At 45.0% G+C, this 10637-nt stretch overlaps 1 protein-coding gene across 1 annotated transcript in view; it reads left to right on the forward strand.

The window, feature by feature from the left end:
* The window catches only part of ELP3 (elongator acetyltransferase complex subunit 3), a 75971-nt gene that overhangs the window by 16241 nt on the left and 49093 nt on the right, over nucleotides 1-10637 (forward strand). The window lies entirely within an intron of this gene.

Genomic DNA, 10637 nt, shown 5'->3' on the forward strand with positions numbered 1-10637 from the left:
ATATCCATGGCTGGAGCATCACATGCTACGTTAGAGCTCTGGAGGATGGAAAAACCAAGCGAGTGAAATGGCACCAACARGTCTCGTGGGCTGTTGCACCAACTCTCCTTGTGAACACGGAGCTCCAGCTGCTTAGAAAAGGAAATTGTGTGTTTTTATGCTCTGCAGCACTTTGTGGAGCAAGATCGTATTGGTGCGTTACAGGTATGAGTTATTTTGGTGAGAGAACAAGATGAGCTAAATGCCGGCTCTTTGCTGGCAGTTGTGGCTGATGACTGCGTTTTATTGGCTCCATTTATAATTTTATTGATACAATCTCTTTGTTTCCTCCAAGCAGCAGTCAAGCTGTTTTCCTTCCTCAAGTCCAATACRTTTCTGGCAGTGTCAGATGGGAGCAAAACAAATTCCTTTGGGTAGGTAGATGTGGAAACACCCAAACGAGCCCTTTGCTGGACCCTCCYTTTATGTAACAGCAGATTTGAGCGTGTTTAGTCCTCCTCTATGTGCAGCCCTGAATGCTGCAGATGGTTATTTTCCTCCATAATCATCTTTGTTACTAAGAATATGCAACTTTCCCTAGGCCACGGTGAGTCAATATCCAAACTGAAACGTGAATGGGTTTTTTTGATGTGTATAAACCACACCTGGTGCAGTGTCTCACATCAGCTCCAGCAAGGAAAGCTTTGACTTCAAGCTAGATTATTACATCTAGGAGGAGTTTTAATTAATTTATACTTAATAATCCTAGATTATTAAGTATAAATCTAAAAGATGCCTCCTGTCACTTTCGTACTTCTGGGTTTAAGCATTTTTCTCCCCGATCTCTTGTTAGCCTGTGTCTTTAACTATATATTGACTATTCCATGATGAAGATTAATTATCTAAATAATTAAAACTCTACCGTAGGTCCTATTGATTTGGTAACAGACACTTGAATGATTCTTTCAAGGTTCCCCTGGACAAGATTGTGCAGCAAAGAGGAGAAACCAAGGGCAGATCTCGGGCATGTCCTCGGGCAAGGTTTAAGACAGTCTGAATTTGCTGTATGTGGTGGCTCACAGGTTGCTGCTGATCTGGCATCCCTTGCTGCTTGGGGGATGTTGGACCTATTTCTGCACACGTGGAGGAATAGAGAATAAGACAGAGAATAAAAACCTGTCCTGTGGGAAGAGCTGATAGTAAATACTCAATAGGAGTGGAATTTAATTGAAAGAAAATAAAATTTACTGGAATCCACAGAAGAGACACTTGCAATTGGAGTAAGGCCATCTTTATTCGTGATATAATATGTGGTGAAAAGATGGCAGGAAAGAAAGTTCACTTGATGTTCACTTCTGGCTGAAAGAGGAACACGGTGTGAAGAATTATAATGAAAGGAAGAGAAGCAACGTGTTGTTTTGTTACTGTCTAATTCCATGGTGTTTCCATGGATTGAGCTGTGTTTGAATCTCCTTTCTTTAAAAAATACAATGAACCCTGGGGAAAGTATGGAGAAGTGCAGTAAGCATAGCCTGATCTATGGAAGAGTGTGCATGTAAGGCTCAATTAAATAACTAAGACCTTTCAGGGCAAGAAATACTCATTTGTGGTACAGAAGAGACCTGGAGAACCCTCAGGGGTACTGAACAGCTGATCTCTTACAGCTCAAGAACTAGGGGCTTAGATGAAATATGAATTAAGGACAAAGGCAGCACTTTTTCAAGACTGCACTGTGTGAATTATGAGCTGCTGAGTACTAAAGGTATCTACTATTACTACAAAAAACATCACCTTTGGCTCAGGAAGTCTCTGAAGAAGAAACTGATAGAGAAAAATATCATCAGGATCAGGCTTGCCCTGCTCCTCATGTTCTGGTATCTGGCCTGAGAGATGCAGGCGATGGCAATGTTGGGTTGTGTGCACCTTTGTGGTTGCCCAAAACGCTGTCCTTGGGCTCCCGCCTTGCTTTCCCTCCAGCTAAGGCTGGTGTTAGTCCCTGTCTGAACGTGGTTGGGAGCCTCGTGTCTCCCTGTGGCTCCATGAGAGGAAGCTCCTGGTTTGTGTTGGCACTTCTGTCCTGCAGGAAACGTGAAGACCTTGGGCAGCAGGACTAACCTTTGGCTCTGCTCCCCGGCACAAGGAGGCGAAGGGCAGAGAGCAGCATAAATGAGGAGATGAGCGCTCTCCTCCCCATGCAAGCCTTGCATGGTGGGTATCCTTCACCTTGAAACCTTTAGTTTTGACAGAGGCAGGTAGAAAGGGGGTGCACAGCTCCTATTAGATCYGTTCTGTGTGTGGATTTTATTTTTTTGTTGTTTTTATGGTTTTGCTTGGGCTATTTCACTTCAACATACACTTATACCTAGTGGCATTTTCAGTTGCAGCTTGCTTAACAATTCATTGCTGCAAAAACAGCAGCTGCTTTGCTCTTACCTTGAACTTGATGGATGAGGACTCGCAAAAAAAAGCCTGTAATGGTAGAAGGTCTTGTCAGGGTTTCCTGTTCCGTGGCCTTTCCTCACCTCCGGAGCTAAGAAAAGCCTTGCAGGGCCCGCTCACGTATCCTGTGGGAGCAGGCGATGAGGATGGATTTTGACACGATTATGCAGGTTTTAGCCCCGATTCGGCAGCGGCTCCCGGAGAGGTCGAACGCGACTCGTCTTATCTGCCCAGCGACGCTGCAGCCTCCCCGCCCGGGAGTCCTTTACGTCCTTAGGATGATGCTCTCTGAAAGCCGTGAGTGATGCTACGAAAATAAACCCGACGCCCCCCTCTTCCCTTTATAGCCGACATCATTACCTCCTTGTCGTTAGAGCTAGAGTTTAATTAGTGCATGGAAATAGCCCTCTTTTGATTAGGCCTGGAGTGTGTTAGCGTCGCTGTGCCGCTTCTGCTCGTGCTGGGCTTTGTCTTCAGAGGGTTTTCAAGATGTCAGAGCTGTTCATTGCAGCCACGGATGTGGTAAACAAATTAAAAAGGCAGAAAAGACCAAGTTCTAGGGTGGTTTTTGTGTCTCTTTTTTGCTTGCGAGTGGATACAACATAGATYCTATCTTGGATTTCCAACGCCAAGTGGCACAACAGGAGGGAGCCTAATTATGAATGACTTAACCTGTTAGATGCATTTCTGGGGGAAAAAAAGAAGAAAACAAATCTGTCCTTGCTAATCTGTTAGTGGGTGGTATAAATACTTTATCAAAATTTGAAAGTTACGTTTTGGGCGATAAATTACTGTATTTTAAGGTACCATATATTGTTTTTTYCTATATTTGAACACTAAACCTTGGCAAGCTGGTGCTGTTTATAAAGCCCCAGTGTTCGGTCCTGCCCCTGGTGCCCTGGTGAGATGTTGTCCTCAGCAGGGGGAGGTCTAAAGCCAMACGGCTGCAGTCCCTGCTCGGGGCAACAGTCAGAACAGCAACTTTTGAAAGGCCTGATGAGAAAGATGCCACCTGCTTTGTTCCCCAGCAAGAACTGGTCGATATTGCATTAATTCTTGCTAGCTGGGGTGCAGACGTGGGCATCGTGGTGAGGCAGGAATGGTTTCTTGGGATGTTGTCAGATGGACTCCAGACGATGCCTGTTTTTGACCGCTGCTGCTTGCGAAGTGAAGAAACTTGCCCTGCCCTAAGGCCAAGAACCTTCTGCTCAGGACTTCTTTGGTCCCTCGTGGAAGCTCTTGGTTTTCCCACCCAGCCTTGGAACGTTTCCCTCTTTCCAGTGAGCTATAAGCAGCTTTTTTTAAGGGAGGTTTTTGACTGCCTTTTTTCCTGAGGATTAGTTGGGGGAAGAGGAGCAGCAACACGGGCCTGTTCCCCCTCAATGTTCTCTCCRAAATGCTTTTCTTCCAGACTGATTTTACGACTTCTGGGTCGCTTCAGCGTTGTTATGATTGGAACAGTGTGGAGAACCCTGTTCTGTGGAAGCTACTGCTACGGAGTAATCCCTTTAGCAGCAACACTGATCAAGTAATATCAACRGCCTCGTAATTCACCCACTCTTCTTGCCTGTGGGCCTGGGGTTGAATGAGCTGCCCTAGATCCTTCCCTCCTTCCTATACAGGCAGGAACACCCACAAACTTTTTGCTCTTGGGGATTGCCTCCCCCTGACGTTACTTCGGAGCTGTTTCTTCTCTTCCTGGTCTTTTCAGGTCTCTCAGCTGATGACTTTTTATATATTTTTGTCTCCAGACCAAGGTTTAAATGAGAGTGAGCGGAGGCTTTGTTAAATGAGTTGGTTTGTGCCAGGTCTGGGCCATCTGGTTTTTCTCTAAATGAGAAAGTACCCTGAGACCCTCTATCAAAGTGCTCTGCTTGCTGGAGAGGTAGGTCCTTTTTTGACCTAAATAAGCATTTTAAGGGATAGTTTTTGACTTGTGCAGCTTTCCTTCTTAACAAAGAGTCTTCAAGATTCTTCTTTTTCTTCTGAATATTCAAATATTCTCAAATGATTAGAAGTTATTAATTTCCTCSTTAATCTTTCCTCATAGCCATTAAAACCAATGTAAAGCAATATAAGCTATAATCATGCTGGGAAAACCTGACTTTATCCTCGGTTTGTCTATGCAGGTAGGTCTGTGGATCTCATTTCATTCCTTCATGGTGCTTCGCATCAATTTTATTTACACAATTCACATCTGTGGTCAGGCTTATTAATGCTGCCCCACTGTCGTCTTGTGCTATCCACTTGTCTCAATTTCTTATTTTTCTAGGAGCTTGATGGATTCTTTTTTTTATTTTCACTTCAGTTTCATTCACACTACTGTATTACAAGTAGCAAATAAGATTATTCTGAGAATAAGAAGTAGGGGAAGTAATGTGTTTGCTGCCTGAAAAGGCAAAAGCCACCTCTGTTCCTAGCTCACAGAAGAGTTTTGCAGGCAAAATTCTGATACTGATCCTGGAAATCTGGTGGATTTGACCACAGTAGATGTAGTTTTGAACTGGTTGAGTTCATRTTCTCAAGGCTTTCTCTATTTTGCTTCTTTGGGTCTTCTAATAAGTGTTTTGCTGTGTTCATCTTCAGGSTTGTCTTAACCTCTCGCCTCTGAGCATCCTGAAGTCAGTCTTTTAGAAAAAGCAAATTCAGCGTCTCTATTATCATGCAAAACTTAGTGCCTCCTGACAGGGAGGTTAAGGGGATTTTTGGACAAGTTAATGGTATAGTAGGCTTCTGATAGAGCTTTGGCTTGGTACAGTAACATAATTCTACTTTTAAGAAAGAGGCCAGAACAACGTGTCACCTCTTAACGTTGCTGGTCAAAACAGACGTAACAGAAAATTACTGTGATTGACCTGAACAGTTCCTAATAGGATTCTGTTGGTTTTGCCGCTGGGCCCTGTGTTTAATACTTGTGTTAAAATAGTAATTTCGAAGAGCTGGCAGATGCTATCAGTACTGGAGATGGGCAAATAAGGAGTAAATCTGTATCCTATAGTGAGCTGTATACAAGCAAGCTGTGCGCTTGATTATGGTAAAATGTAAAGCTGTTTTTCTAGGAATGGTGCGGGTTTCTATTCTGAGAAGCAGTGAAATATCTAGAAGAGGTTTAGGAGTTAAGTCACATTTATCATGAGCTTTCTGTATGATTCAGCAGCCAAATTACCCTTGACTGTATAAATAGTGGAAAATTGGATAGGAATAGGCAAATCATATTCCATCTGGATTTAGCACTGGTGTTTCTGTAAAGCTCTGGGGCTGTTTTTGGTATTGAAGACAACAAGCAGAATACTTAAAAACTGGAGATGTGCTGAGAAAAGACATGAAAATAGCGAGATTAGAGCCTAGGCGCTTACTGAACAACATATAGAACTTCTCCAGGTGTCAAACGAAGCTCAAGAAGAGCGTCATGGTGGAGCACAAGTAATTTGGGAGATTTCAGGAGTGCAGTGCAAAAAGTCTCTTGAAGTGGTTCATCCAGTGCCYAATTAGGAGATTTTTCTCCTTTGGAGGATCTGCTACTTGCAAAGAGGTGTTGGGACCGTGTTGAGGGGTGTCATTTTAGCTGCAATGTCTGTGAGGTGGCGGAGGGCCACAAGGAAGGCAGGGAGCAGGAGGAGGAATCCTCAGAATCCGGGAGAGCAGCCTGCAGCTTTTCCAGGAGACCAAGGTGGGATCCCATGGGACACTGCCCTAAACGATGGTGAAAGTCATCGATGGTGAAAGTCATCGTGAGGCTGCTCTGTGTTAACCTCGACAGGTTGTGACAAGCAGGTCCCCAGTGCCTGAAGAGCACCAAGTGTCAYGCCCATCTTCAGGAGTGTGTGAAGGAGAATCGGGAGACCTTTTCGGATCACCTCARTCCCCAGGAACTTCATGGAGTGTGTGGTGGGAGCTGCTTCCGTGCACAGGAGGATTGCCAGGAGCTTTAGCACAGGCTTGTCAAGGTCAGATTGTGCCTGAGCAACCTGATTGCCTTCTGTGGTTAGATAGATGACTCATCCTGTGGATTGAGGGGAAAAACAGTGGACGTTCACCTTGACTGTAGCAAGATGTTCTAAAATGCCTCCCATAATGTGTTTGTAACTGAATTAGGGAGGTCTGGACTGGGTGAGCAGACAGCAAGGTGGGAGAAAAACCCTCTGACCTGTCGAGTGCAAGAGGAGGCGGTTGATGTCTCGAAGCTCAGATGGTGGCTGGTTGAGTGACATATCTGGCCATACTGGGATGGAGCCTGAGACAGCAATTTGCCCTTGCAGCAAGGGAGACCTTGGTCATCCTGGGCCGGGATAGCAAGAGGCCTCTGAGGTGGGTATTCCTCTGCTTTTGGYTTTAAGGAAGCTGCATCTGGAGAATTGTGTCCAGTTTTGATGTCCCCACTATGACAGGGGTAACCAGGCTGCTGAGATGATGAGAGACTGGAGCTCCTCAAATTCAAGTGACAGAAAAACRGATGGGTTTGTTCAGGCTGGACAAGGTTAAGGAGAGATCTCATTGCTGTCTTCAACTGCCTCTACCAGGAGATTATGGAGAAGGGGGAGCCAGGACCTTCTGCAAGGTGCCCAGTGAAAGGAGGAGAGGCAGCAGACAAGTTCCAGCAAAGCCCATTAGATACAAGCAGTTAAATACAAGGAAACAGTCTTTGCAGTGAAGGAGGTAAAAGCCTGGGGATGAAGGCCCCAGGTGGTTGACTATCTCCATAGATGGAGAATTTTTTCATAGATGGAGAAATACTTTGAGCAGGGAGAGAAGGATGTTGATCAGAAGGCCCATCCAAGCAAAATGATTCTAAGATTTCCCAAAGTAGAAAAAAAAAAGATTATGGATTTGATCTTGGCAAAGAAATGTTGGAAACCACCATGTTTCCAGTGGTCAGAGTTTTGATGACAAACTAGGGAATGCAAGGAGATATTTRGCAAAGTCAGGCTTGAAAAAGCCAATGCACCATAAATTATTATATTAGTTGCTGTCTATAAAAAAGGTATCTGACTAGACAGCTGTAAAACAGGATCAGATTTCAAACATCAAAGAAGCAAAAGAAAGTTTCTCCATTAAAAATCCTGGTGAGTGAAGGAGGTGCTGACTGTGACAGGGAAATGATGAAATGTGATGTGGAACACTAAGATGAGAAAGAAAATACCCTTAAACTAACCCTCTATCCCCCAAATTAGTTGTATAATGCAAATTTGTGCTGCATTATAAGTAAGTGCAGCTCCTTCCATAAAAGCCTGGTTTGTATAATCGATATCCAGCTCTGCTGTTCTGTGTTTGGCTTCTGCTGATTTATAATCTGAGGTTTTGTGCCTCTGCCTAGTTTTCGTATTAGGTTTCAAATGAAATAAATTTGTCTTTTCTTCAAAGACGAAAAATGCAGAAATATCCAAGATGTATTAAAGTTGGCAAGTCCAGAAAAGGGAGAAAAGCCCAATTACTCTTTAGTTGGGGAATGATGGAATTGTTGCCAAAAARCCATTTGCAGTGGGAGGTTGGTTGTCCCACACTCCTTTCCTTTTCTAATTATTTAAAAGTTAGGCGTAGATTTTATTAAATAAGGACTGCTCAATCCAAGCTTTTATCTTAACAAAACAGAGTATAATAAATGTACCATCTATTTGCTTAGCACAATTCTTCCCTGTCCACTCCGAGGTGTTAAACACGAAGCCCATGATGTTGTGACCAGCATCAGCCCTTCAACCTCAAATCCTATTGATCCCTTTAGTGGATTTTACAGTTTAGGGTACATTGGTTTTCATTATATTCAACTTTTTTTATAACTTGCCCATAAACATGCTCTGGGGGGAAAAAATAATTATTTTGGTCTCCCAAATTTCTGTATTTCCGCTCCGATTGCAGGTGGTTATTCCTTCGTTTGAGCATGTCCCCTCTGGCACCAAGTGGGGAATGGTCTGGTGACTTTATTTTTTCTATAGCTGAGATTTCCCTCTTTAATTCTCGCAGAAGAAGGGGGCCTTTCGTAGCCCCATGTTAATGAATCACACGTTGGCAATGTTTTTCCCCAACCCGATAAACAACTGCTCTGTTCGTCTGTCAGATCAGTGAGCCGCAAACTCTGAAATGTTTTAATGTTTTATGTATGCTTTTTATTTTTTTACCTTCCCAATATGCATATTTTGACAGCCGTTCCAGCCTTCCCCAAAATATCTTAAGCTTCATGTATTTTAGGCTGGAACGGAGTCGATGTTTTTGTTGGTGAATTAGAATCTATTTGTTTGTACCTCTCCTGCTTAAAAAAAAAAGAGAAAAATAAAGTTGATTCYGGAGCTTGGTTTGTGGTGGGGAAGTTTCCAGTTGTGCTGGGCTGGGAGTCAGATGAGGAACCTGTAGAGAACATCTAATAAAGTGCTGAAATTAGTCACCCTGATGCTTCTGGCGTGCACTGTTCTTGCAGGAGTCGGCACAGCTCATATCTCTCACTCAAGGTGTCCTCTTCTTGATCACATTGAACGCTGGGGTCTTCATCATCTGGGGTCATTAAAGAGGCTGGTGTCCTCCCTGGAGAGGAGCTCTTAATCCTGCTCGCATCCTGCTTTGGGAATTAGCCACGTTATCTCTGCAGTTTCAGGTGGTTTCAAGAGAAGAGTCCATCCCCCTTCCGTAAATCTCTTCTGTGCCTGTTAAACCACATCCATATTCACCAGGAGAGGTGGTGATTTTGAGGGGCCGAGTGAGGCAATTTCCATAGGGAAACGGATATGATCCCCACTGATGGTGTTGGAGTTTGCGTTGATTTATAGTTTTCTTTTGTGATCCTTGCTTCAAGGCTGCTTTGAATTGCTTTTTGTTTTCCTCCTTGATCAATAATTTACTGTTTGTACCCAAAAAAAAAAGTTTATATATATATATATATATATATATAAAAATTAGCTGGAACAATTAATCTCAGTTAAACATCCAGTGGTAAATGGGATGGAGGGAGAAAAAGGTTAACAAGGAGCTTTTTCGGTGTTAGACGTCAGTGAGGTTGAGAGCATGTGAGTTGCTTGCATGGGTAGACACTTTGTGTAGTTTTTCTGTACTCTTCTTGTGTGTTCTCTTATCACAACATGTCAGGTAGCTCTAAATTTTGTCTTGGGCTCTGCAGTTTCTCTCTGTACCTTGGGAGCTCAAAGGAGCAKCTCTTGTATGAGGAGAGCCYGAGCGAGCGGGGCCTGSTGAGCCTGGAGAAGAGGAGGGTGAGAGGGGAGCTGGTGAGTGTGTCCAAGGAGCCGAGGGGAGGATGGAGGGAGGAAGGTGCAAGCTCTGGTGGGTGGTGGCCAGGGGCAGGCCAAGGGGCAGTGGGTGCAGGTTGCAGCGCAGGCAGCTCCATGTGGCCGTGAGGAAGAACTTGTTTGGTGGGAGGGTGCCCGAGCCCTGGCCCAGGCTGCCCAGGGAGGCTGCGGAGGCTCCTGCTCTGCAGATCTGCCAGCGCRCCGGGATGCGCCCGGGTGCCCCGTGCTCTGGGTGTCCCTGCTGGAGCAGGGGCTGYSCTGGGGGAGCCCTGSGGGTCCCTTCCAACCTCAGCCATCCTGGGATTCTGTGAAAGGGCACCCATTGCACAAAATCCTCCCTGGCCTGAGAGCTGAGCAGCTGGAAGTGGTCRGCCTGTCTTGCAGCATGGCCCCAAAGCCGAGTACAACTTATTGTTGCTTGCTCTGGTTTTCCATTTTCCTCAGACTGTGTTTCTAGGGGACAAGGACTACAGGCTCAGCCTGCTCTGAGGGCCTGTTCCTAACAGGTACTGTTTGAGAAGAGACAAATAAACCAAAACAACCCACCTTGCAAGCCGTTGTATTCTGCTTCTCCAAAGCAAGGCCTGGATTTCCCTCRTTTCGTCTTTCATGTGGTTTCCTTCCTGTGTTGTATGAGTGTTGAAGGCTGCATCTTGGATTTAGGTCCGGTCCTGTTCAACTTATTCATTAACGACCTGGATGAAGGGCTAGRGTGCTCCCTCAGCAAGTTTGCTGATGATACCAAACTGGGTAGAGTAACGGATAGCCCTGAGGGCTGTGCTGCCATGCAGAGGGACCTGGACAGACTGGAGGACTGGGCGGCGAGAAACCTCATGAGGTTCAACAGGGGCAAGTGCAGGGTCCTGCACTTGGGGAGGAATAACCCTGGACACCAGTACAGATTAGGGGTGGACCTGCTGGAGAGCAGCCCCRCAGAGAGGGACCTGGGTGTCATGGTGGACGACAAGTTGACCATGAGGCAGCAGTGTG

This window comes from Nothoprocta perdicaria, unplaced genomic scaffold (assembly GCF_003342845.1).
Source record: "Nothoprocta perdicaria isolate Ctin4 unplaced genomic scaffold, notPer1 scaffold_101, whole genome shotgun sequence".
NCBI lineage: Eukaryota > Metazoa > Chordata > Aves > Tinamiformes > Tinamidae > Nothoprocta > Nothoprocta perdicaria.